The 9,325-nt window shown below is 39.4% G+C and overlaps 1 pseudogene; it reads right to left on the reverse strand.

Moving 5' to 3' along the window:
* Positions 1-1,438: 1,438 nt before the first annotated feature.
* The window catches only part of LOC107653251 (uncharacterized), a 9,306-nt pseudogene continuing 1,419 nt past the window's right edge, over positions 1,439-9,325 (reverse strand).

Below are 9,325 nucleotides of genomic sequence, written 5' to 3' on the forward strand. Positions count from 1 at the left end.
AGGAGGGAGGAGACAAGAATTATTCTATCGATATTCTCCTTGGGCAGGGAAACCTGAAATTTAGCTGAGTCTAAGTTAATGCCGAGGAACTCGATGGATGTGGCGGCACCCATGGATTTTTCCTGAGCGATAGGGATTCCAAGCTCAGAAAAAACTTTTTGGACTGTGAGGATATGAGCGGCTGCGATTGCATCGGGAGGTGAAATGACCAGAAAATCGTCTAGAAGGTGCATAAGGTAGGGAATTGTGTAATTGTTCGACAAAATCCAGCAAACGGCCTCTGATAACATATCAAAAATTTTGGGGCTGCTTTTGGATCTGAAAGTTAAATGAATAGCGAAATAGAATTTCCAGAGCCATCGTATCCCGAATAAGTGCCATGAATCCGGATGGATAGGCATCACTTTGAAGGCAGAAGTGATGTCTATTTTTGCGAGCCAGGCTCCTCGACCCGCAATTTGAATCAATTCGACTGCCTGATCTATGTCGTGGTACCTGAGAGAAAATTCGTAGAGAGGGATCAAGCTATTAATGCTTGGGACCGTGGAATTATGAAGTGATGACAGATCGATTATTAGGCGTTTTTACCCGAAAATTTCCTAGTAGCCACTCCGATGGGGCTGACGCGAAACACTTCAAAGGTGGGGTTTATCGAAAGGGCTGATCATGAAGCCTGACTTGACTTGTTTTTTGATTAGGTCATCTACGATGTCGGGCTCTGCGTGGGTGGATTGGAGTTTATTACAGATTATATTTTGGGAAAGCGCGCATTCGACGCCGAGGTTAAAACCGTGTCTGAGGCCGAACAGAAGATAATTAGTGAAATCTCTGTCTGGGTGGTGGGTGAGTTCAATGGTCAAGCGAGAAATGTTCACGGGAGTCGATAGGTAGTTTTTAGATTTTTTATTCACAGCTTTGTACACGGGACAAACGATGCGGGTGTGAAGGTAGCAGCAGCGCTGTCTGGTGCATCTCCCGCTGTTGAACGAGATGCATGGCTGCCTGTTATTTGCTGCAGATGGGGCTCTTTGCTCAGAATCTGAGTTTGCGGTGGTTGAGGATCTTGGCACATAGCTGGAGGATTTCATGGAGGATGTATCTGGGCATGGGGGGTATGGAGGGATTGATTTGTGGGCAAATCATGGTGGAGTGGGCGACTGACCTGCAAACCGCACATGAAATGTTCCTGCAGCCTAAGAACACCCTGCTGTGGAAATCCGGATCGAGTGCACCCCAGTAAGGCTGAACAAATGATCTCTGTTAACCGACTGAATGCAATAGTGAACTCGGAAAAATAAAGTAATCGTGATGAAAGGGAATTTGGGTTTTTTAAGGTGACCCAGAAATCCCCGCAGTCTATTTGACAGTTTGAGTCAGAAGTGGGCAGGAGGGAAAGAAGTAAAGAAAGATCGACATCCGCACCTGCTAATATCTGCGCTCAGATGTTGTGAGCCGCTTGGGGAGGTTCCGAGGCGAAGGCTTTTGGTGGGATGGGCATTGGACTGTGTTGAAAATGTTGAAAGGTTTGTGCCTCCGCCGCTTGAGGAGGAAACCTTGCGGGTACTGGTGGCCGTGGAAAAGGCACGGGGTTAGGAACAACTGGACAAAAAGGTTGGGAGGCTGAGGGGGGACCAGCAGGCCCGGCTGCAAACGGTGTTGCCGAAGGAGGAGCCGCGGTGAAAGGCTGGGCTGCGTTACATAAGGCCTTGCGGTGGCGGGATCTGGGGCGCGGCCCAGGCTTGATGATCGCAGAGAGCTGGGTCTTGCACAGAAGGAAGATGGTGGAGTCAGGCGAGGCATGTCTGAAGGTTTGCCTTGCCTTTTGGCCGCCTTTGGGGCTGGGGTGGACTCAGGAGAGAGGTTAGATGGTTGCAGATTTGTGAACAAGTCATATAACTCTGCTTTGTTTAACTTGCATGAAGGCTGGACATCGGAGTTGGTCAGTGCTTGCCTCAGACTCGAAACAGTCCACTTCCCTATGGGCAGAATCGTTGGCCTGGCTGAACGATAGGAGGACGTCGTGGAGTCGGCTGGGGTTCTCGCCGGAATGTGGCGAGGGTAGGCCTCGGCATCTTGGGAGACGAGTGGCTGCTCGAGCCGTACGGCACCCACGAGATGGGGCCTGGGGCTCGGTTGCGGTGCCACGTGGGGAAGGAGTGGTCCTAGGGCCGGCTGGTTGCAGCGATGAGACCGGAGGGGAGTCAGAGTCATCGTCAGACGGGGAGATTTGTTTTTGCGACATATAGTAGCAGAAAGGGGCAAACCAAAAAGCTGATAAACCGTCGATGGATAGAGGTAAGTCTCTTGGTGTTGATTAACTTGAGTGCGCTCCTCTTGTGTTAATTAGGCTAAGTATCTGACATGCTTCTCCCGAACTTTGTTAATAAAACATAATTAAATTTATTTGCAATGAAAATTTGCATTTTCATTAGTGGTCTCAGACTTTTGGACCTCACTGTACAGTGCTTGTAGGGCTCTGAAGGCATAAAAGATGGTAGAGCTGAGGTTAGATTCCAGCATGCCAAGATAGTGGTCCTTAAGCCCAAACAGCAGATGGAGGTATAAGGCATCTCTCTCATTCGGCACCTACAGACAAAACCAACAGTGTCTTTTAGATTCTATAAATTAGTATTCTGATCAGATCTGCGGTTAAACAAATTGTTAGTTTAGTTGGTGGGCTCTTTTATCCAAGTTGGCTTCCAGTGCATTCACAGCAGGGTTGTGGATTGAGTTGCATGACTTGCACTTGACTTGGATTGAAGTAACAGCATAATCAATCATAACAATCAGACATTATCAAGAAGACTTGAGACTCAACTTGGAAAGACTAAAATCTTTTATATTTTAGTTTGTTCTGAGCAAAAACTGTATTTTTCATCCTCTTTCCAATGTTCTAAGATCTCCTGTCCAATAGGTTACAGATAAAAAGGAAATAAAAGCTCTGAAAATAACATTATATCAGCCAATACTAAAAAAAATTTTTTTCAGAGACAGATGCAATTGTAACCAAAATGCTTTTTTTTAATTTTTATTAAATGGTCTACATAGCAATGGAGTGGTTAACACGGGAAAGAGTGGGAAGAGTTTTACTGCAGTAAAGTTTAATGTTTGACCTTCTTTGGATATTTGGTTTAAGACCTATTAAAATCTCTTAATAATTATTTAGCCTATAAATCAATTAAACAATTTAACGTTATGACTTTTTTGTTTTTGTACTTGTTTTTTGTTTTTGTACTTGTACTTGTTATTATTTCATTGATTTAAATCCATTAAACTCCAAGACTCTTTTTGACTAAAAGATTAAAGGGGTCATATGATGCTGCTAAAAAGAACATTAATTTGTGTATTTGGTGTAATGAAATGTGTTTATGCGGTTTGAAATCGCATCATATGACCCCTTTAAAGAAAAATCCTTTACATATTAAATTTTATATATTTTCTATACAAGAATCATGTTTGTTCTTATCATTCTTTATGTATGCTATAGAATCAAAAAACTTACACTTTACACTTCTGGATACAAAACAATCTTGGTGTCATCTATCCAACATTTATTCAGACCCTCTCTGCTTGCTCTTGTAAGTATTTCTTGACAAACTTTCTTGAGCCCACTGAGTTTTAACAGACCCCCTAATGCAGGGATGGTAACTTCTGTGTTGGAGGTACACTGTCATGCAGAGTTTAGCTACAATTCTATTCACACATTCCCGAAAAATCTAACCAAAGCCTTGAGGGTTGCATTAGTCAAGTCAAGTCAAGTCAAGTCTGCTTTATTGTCAATTCTTCCACATGTACAGCACATACACACAGAGAATTGAAATTGCGTTACTCTCAGACCCTTGGTGCATACAGATAACACTAACAGTAGAACATAAATACAGATATACAAATTAAATATAAAATACAACTATACAAATATACAAATAAGGTAAAATGTAAAAAATATATAAAAAATATATATATAAAGCAGCACACGGCACATGGCAGATAGAGGAGATGAATAGCGCAGTCCGGAACGCTGTTGTTGAGCCATGTTACCGAACACAAAAACACAACAGTCTCTTACAGTCCTCTGAGTTGAGCGTAGTAGTCGGATGTAGTCCAGTTTATTGTCCAAAGAGCGTACGTTAGCCAGTACGATGGTGGGGATAGCTGGCTTGTGTGGGTTAGCCGCTAGCCTAGCCCGGATACCTCCGCGCTTACCCCTCTTCTGCTTCCTCTCACGCCGCTTGTGGCGCCTCCGCTGTGGGCGAGATGCAGTAGTGGGGGTCGGTGATGGTGTGGGCCTCCGGAGCAGACCGAGATCCCGCAGCTCTTCGGCGTGCGCAGAGTTTAACTCTAAAAATGTGGTTCTGCCGACATCGAGCAGAAACTCACGACTGTATGCGCGCTTAGAGACAGATAGACGCGACGAATACGTACAAAAACACTGCGACTCACAAGACAAAAAACACGAAAACACCTTTCTGTCGGGAGAGAGAGAAGCCGCAGCGTGTGAACGCGCCGCCATTAAAGTTACAGGCAGGTGTGTTTGATTAGAGATGGACATTATGGCGGCCTGTAATGGCTGTGGAGGACTATGTTTAAAAGGTACTGTCATTTGTACAAGTTGAAAATAAAATGTATGAAAATACCCTTTAATAAAACCTTGTTTGATTCTAAATATAAGAAGAGTGTTTACACAACACAGTTTTCAACTAAAAACAGAAAACGTTTTATGCATTTTGGCCATTCATTTACACAACAGCATTCTGGGGGCTTATTTGGCACATTTGTTGTAATGTGCTTTGACACTTGCTAAAGGAGCTGAGCTGAGTATTTCCCCTCAACATTTGCTATTGCTAATATTATCACTAAATATCATGTTAAATTCATATTCATCTCCCATCTACCTGATAGATGGGTGCTGGCGTGGTGTAAAGATGCAGCATGTGTTTAGAGGAGGCAGGAGTTGAGGAGTTGGGGCCAATAGGAATACCTGCCTCACTCTGACGAAAAAATGGGCAAGTAAAAGAGCTTCAGGGTTTTCTGGAGACAGCCAGTGGCTGGAAAGGCTTGCCTCATGGCATCTAGACAAACTGTCACCCCCTGCCAGAAAAGTGCACAGAAATAATAGATTTACTTTCATTGATCACAAAATGTGGTAAATTAGCTTGATATTCAACTCACTTGTTGCTAGTTGGTTTGTATTGGCCTATTACTTGTAAACATGCATGATGGAATTTGACTTTGTACTTTCTCCATGTCTTTCCCCAGCCTTCTGTGCAACAAATCATATCGAATAATGCATTTGGCCAACAGAAAGACGGGGAGTGCTTGAGAAATTTGCTTGAAAAGTGCCATTACTTGTGCCATTTAGTGTTTGATGCAGACATAACTTTGTACTTGTAACAATGTATATGTGTTGTGACCTGTAGGAAGAATTCTGTGTTGGTGTCTTTGGTGCTCAAAAGCATACGGCTGGTTCCAGATGTTCCTGATGTCATAGCCAGAATAAGAGGCTTTTCCGATATTAAAACGTTCTGCTCTCCTTTAGCCATACGCTCGACAAACTTTTCATAATGGTCATAATCCGTGATCGGATGGCGCTGTTGAAATGTTTCTGTGTCTGAAATGATACAGTACAATGACAACTGTCATACATTTCATGACAAGATGGTGGCACATCATCTTACTGGTTAATTCCATTTCATAAAAGCAAATAAGTAAAATGTAAAAGCACCATACACAACACTGTAAATTTTCTGTATCCTACTGTCAAATATATGATTCTATTATATGTTAATTTTAAAAAAATGAACTATATCCTACATATCGGTGGCATGCTGTGAGACCCTTCAAACTCTTCAGAGAAAGGGTGAAAAAAAACTGGAATGGTCAAAAGATTAAAAAGTTATTAAATTTTATTTTGCACTTTCATCAAAATCCTTATGCATTTATTAACTACATTACTTATTAACTTATTTTAATTAATAAATAATTAATTAATTAATAAATGTCAATGTAATGTTTCAGTTTTTTCTTTGTAATAAATTTGCAAAGTTATCACAAATCTAATGTTTGCCTTGTCATTATGGGGTATGGAGCTTAGACTGATATATATATATATAAATATATATAATATAAATGAATAATAAATCATTAAAAGCCTAATGCCTTTTAGCAAAAGACTGCATACATTTTTGCAGGGCAAATTTTAAGAAAAAAAAGATTTTGTGTGAACCCTGTTTTTTATGTATTTAGAAATGAACAATCTTGATGAAATTAGTTTAGACTGATATATATATATATATAAATATATATAATATAAATGAATAATAAATCATTAAAAGCCTAATGCCTTTTAGCAAAAGACTGCATACATTTTTGCAGGGCAAATTTTAAGAAAAAAAAGATTTTGTGTGAACCCTGTTTTTTATGTATTTAGAAATGAACAATCTTGATGAAATTAGTAAGAAAAATTACTTATTACTTTTTAAAATTAAAAAGATACAAATAAAAAATAGTTTAAAATGTTTTGTTGATTCTATAATACTGCAATTAAACATGCATTGTAATTACTTAAAAATGTGATTAACTAGGTAATTTAAAAAAACTTTTTAGCCCTAATATATACGTATGGACATATAATTATACGTATAAATATGGCTATCTCTAGTGAGCTGATAATAATAAGAATATATATATATATATATATATATAATTATTATAATTGAATCGTTAAAATCAGTAACCTTTAATTGATGTGAACTCGTACTGTTTCCCGTAAACTGTGTTGGAGTGTTTCTGTAGACGCTTAAGCAGAGTCTCCTGTTGAACGCGATGAATATCCCGTGTGTCTGCCTCTAGTCTGTTTCTCTGGCGATTCCCCAGCCAGCACACTGCTTTCACAGCCACATACTGAGCCAAAAGACTCGATATGGAGCGGTTCTTGATCTTTATCTTCCATAGAAAAGCCATACAGCAGAGACACGGGAGCAAAAGTGAGCCCGGAGGAGCTGTTACGCAAAAACACAACAGCATTGACAGAAGCTGTGCGGAAGAGGGCTCCAATAACATATTTAACAACAAAATGTAAAAATGTATATAAACATAAAACGTATAAAACTATGTAAATATACTAAATGATTTTATAATTAAAATGTAGTCAATATATAAGCATTTACACAATTTAGATGCATTCAAAAAAGCTAGATCTTTGCTATTCTGGCACCACGAATTCCTTTTTGAAGTGACAGCTCCTCACCAAGAAGTACTGTGCACTTCTGAGTGCAAAACTTTGACATATACTGTGCTATTTAATAGCCTACTTCAAGGCAGTTGAAATGATACCATGATGAATGTCATGAAAAAACACGATTATAATGTTACTTTTTTGATACAGTTTGTTACGGACAAAGCTAGCAATAATGAAATGACTATATTTTGGAATCAGAGAAATTGTTGCACAAACTCCCCACATGTAATGGTCACGGCCAATAATGCAGTAAAACATGGTAAAATGATCCACAAATAACGCTGATGTGTCTGCATCATTGTGATGGACTTGTAAATGATTGAAAACTGAAAGCAAACACTGGAAACAACTTCTTCTTCTTCCTTTGTGCATTTTACACACTCCAGCCCAGAAAATCAAGACTTTTCTCACTGGTATAATTACGGCTTAATGGTGAACTCATAAATAGGCCTAGTAACAGAAGCCTCATACCAGGTGCCATGAAGCTAGCTAAACACACGCAGGGTTACAACATGTGTTAAAAGTGGACAAAACCAAACCAATCAGGCTTTGTACATTCAACCTAATTATGTGTTGCTGAACACCTAAAGTAATGGACATTAATTGTTCATTAGAGAAGAGTACGTACTGCTGAAGTTAAATTATAGACAACACAAATAAAAACATTAAATGCAAGGAATAAGATTAAATTATTGGTGTAGCCATGTAGTAAACTGTCAATTTGCCTACACAGAACTTGAGATGCCCCAAAATAGTCAGCACAGAGGGGGATGAAAGCACTGTTGCTACCTGGAAGAGGTACGTTTGATGGATGAGCTAACTGGGGGCAGACCATCTGTGACTCCACCGGTGCTCATTTCCTCATTCTCCCAGGATGCAGCAGCGATTTCACCTCTCTCTTTGGTGACTCGTCAGACACATGAGAGAAGTGATCTGCATAAGCTCACCCCAAAAAGGTGAAGGATGGAGGCCAGTGACATCCTATTTGAGGTCCTCAGAGAGGGATGAATGATTGGAGGCAGATGATGGAGAGAGAGAGGACAGAAGACAGACAGACACACACACACACAGAGAGAGAAGACAGAAGACATGCAGAGACAGGGAGATGGCTGCATGTGAGAATCCCTCTCTCCTGTGATTAGTAGATAAGACAAAACAGTAGATCAAAAATAAATAGGTCAAAGGAATGTTTAATAAAGATTTTGTATAAATACAATTTTCATGTCCTATATAACAGATAACAGAAAATAACTGCTATTTACAGATAATTCCTGTCTAAGCGTATATATGCCTACTTACTAGATTTTAAAGTACAGATGGTCTGCCAGTGCTGTGCATAGAATTTAGCTGACATTTTGTTTCTCTCTTCTGCTCCACATGCAGCATTGTCTGCATGTACTACAAGTTCATCCTCATAGTAGTCTAAATTTGTCTCTTCTGCATCCATGATGTCATCATTTAAGATGCTGCAATGCAGAGCCGTACAGCAGGCCTCTACCTATGGAAGCATATAGGTAGCGAAATTCAATTTAAAATGCAATATGCAAAATGCCCCGCAGAACCCTGCCTTTGTTGGAAAGGTACATAAATTATTTGAATTATGTTTGATTATGTTATAACACTTTTCAGTAACAATATTTCATATTACAGTAAAGTGTAGTAGATTTTTTAAGTTTCTGAAATATCCTATAATTGTAACACGCAGAGGTAACTTGAACTCTATACTTTATGAAAGGAAAGGAAAACAAATTTGTGTTAAAAACAAACACTGGCCCTCCAGGAGCGGGACTGAGAGCCCTGACTAGATCTTCACATTAATTGAATGTGATTTATCAACACCATCTTTAAATTTGCAACATCTGTTGTAAATATATGTATAGGCCTATGTTTAAATATATACATTTACTGTAATATGAAATATTGTTACTGAAAAGTGTTACAAGCAAACATAATTAAAATGATTAATTTACTTTTCCAACAAAGGCAGGGTTTCTAAGGGCATTGAAAATCATTAAAATTCATTAAATGACCTTTAATAACAGTCATTCAGGACTTTCGTTCAAAAACTCGGGAAGTCTTAATTAATTT

The sequence above is a fragment of the Sinocyclocheilus anshuiensis genome, unplaced genomic scaffold, assembly GCF_001515605.1.
Source record: "Sinocyclocheilus anshuiensis isolate Anshui unplaced genomic scaffold, SAMN03320099.WGS_v1.1 scaffold151, whole genome shotgun sequence".
Taxonomy (NCBI): Eukaryota; Metazoa; Chordata; class Actinopteri; order Cypriniformes; family Cyprinidae; genus Sinocyclocheilus; species Sinocyclocheilus anshuiensis.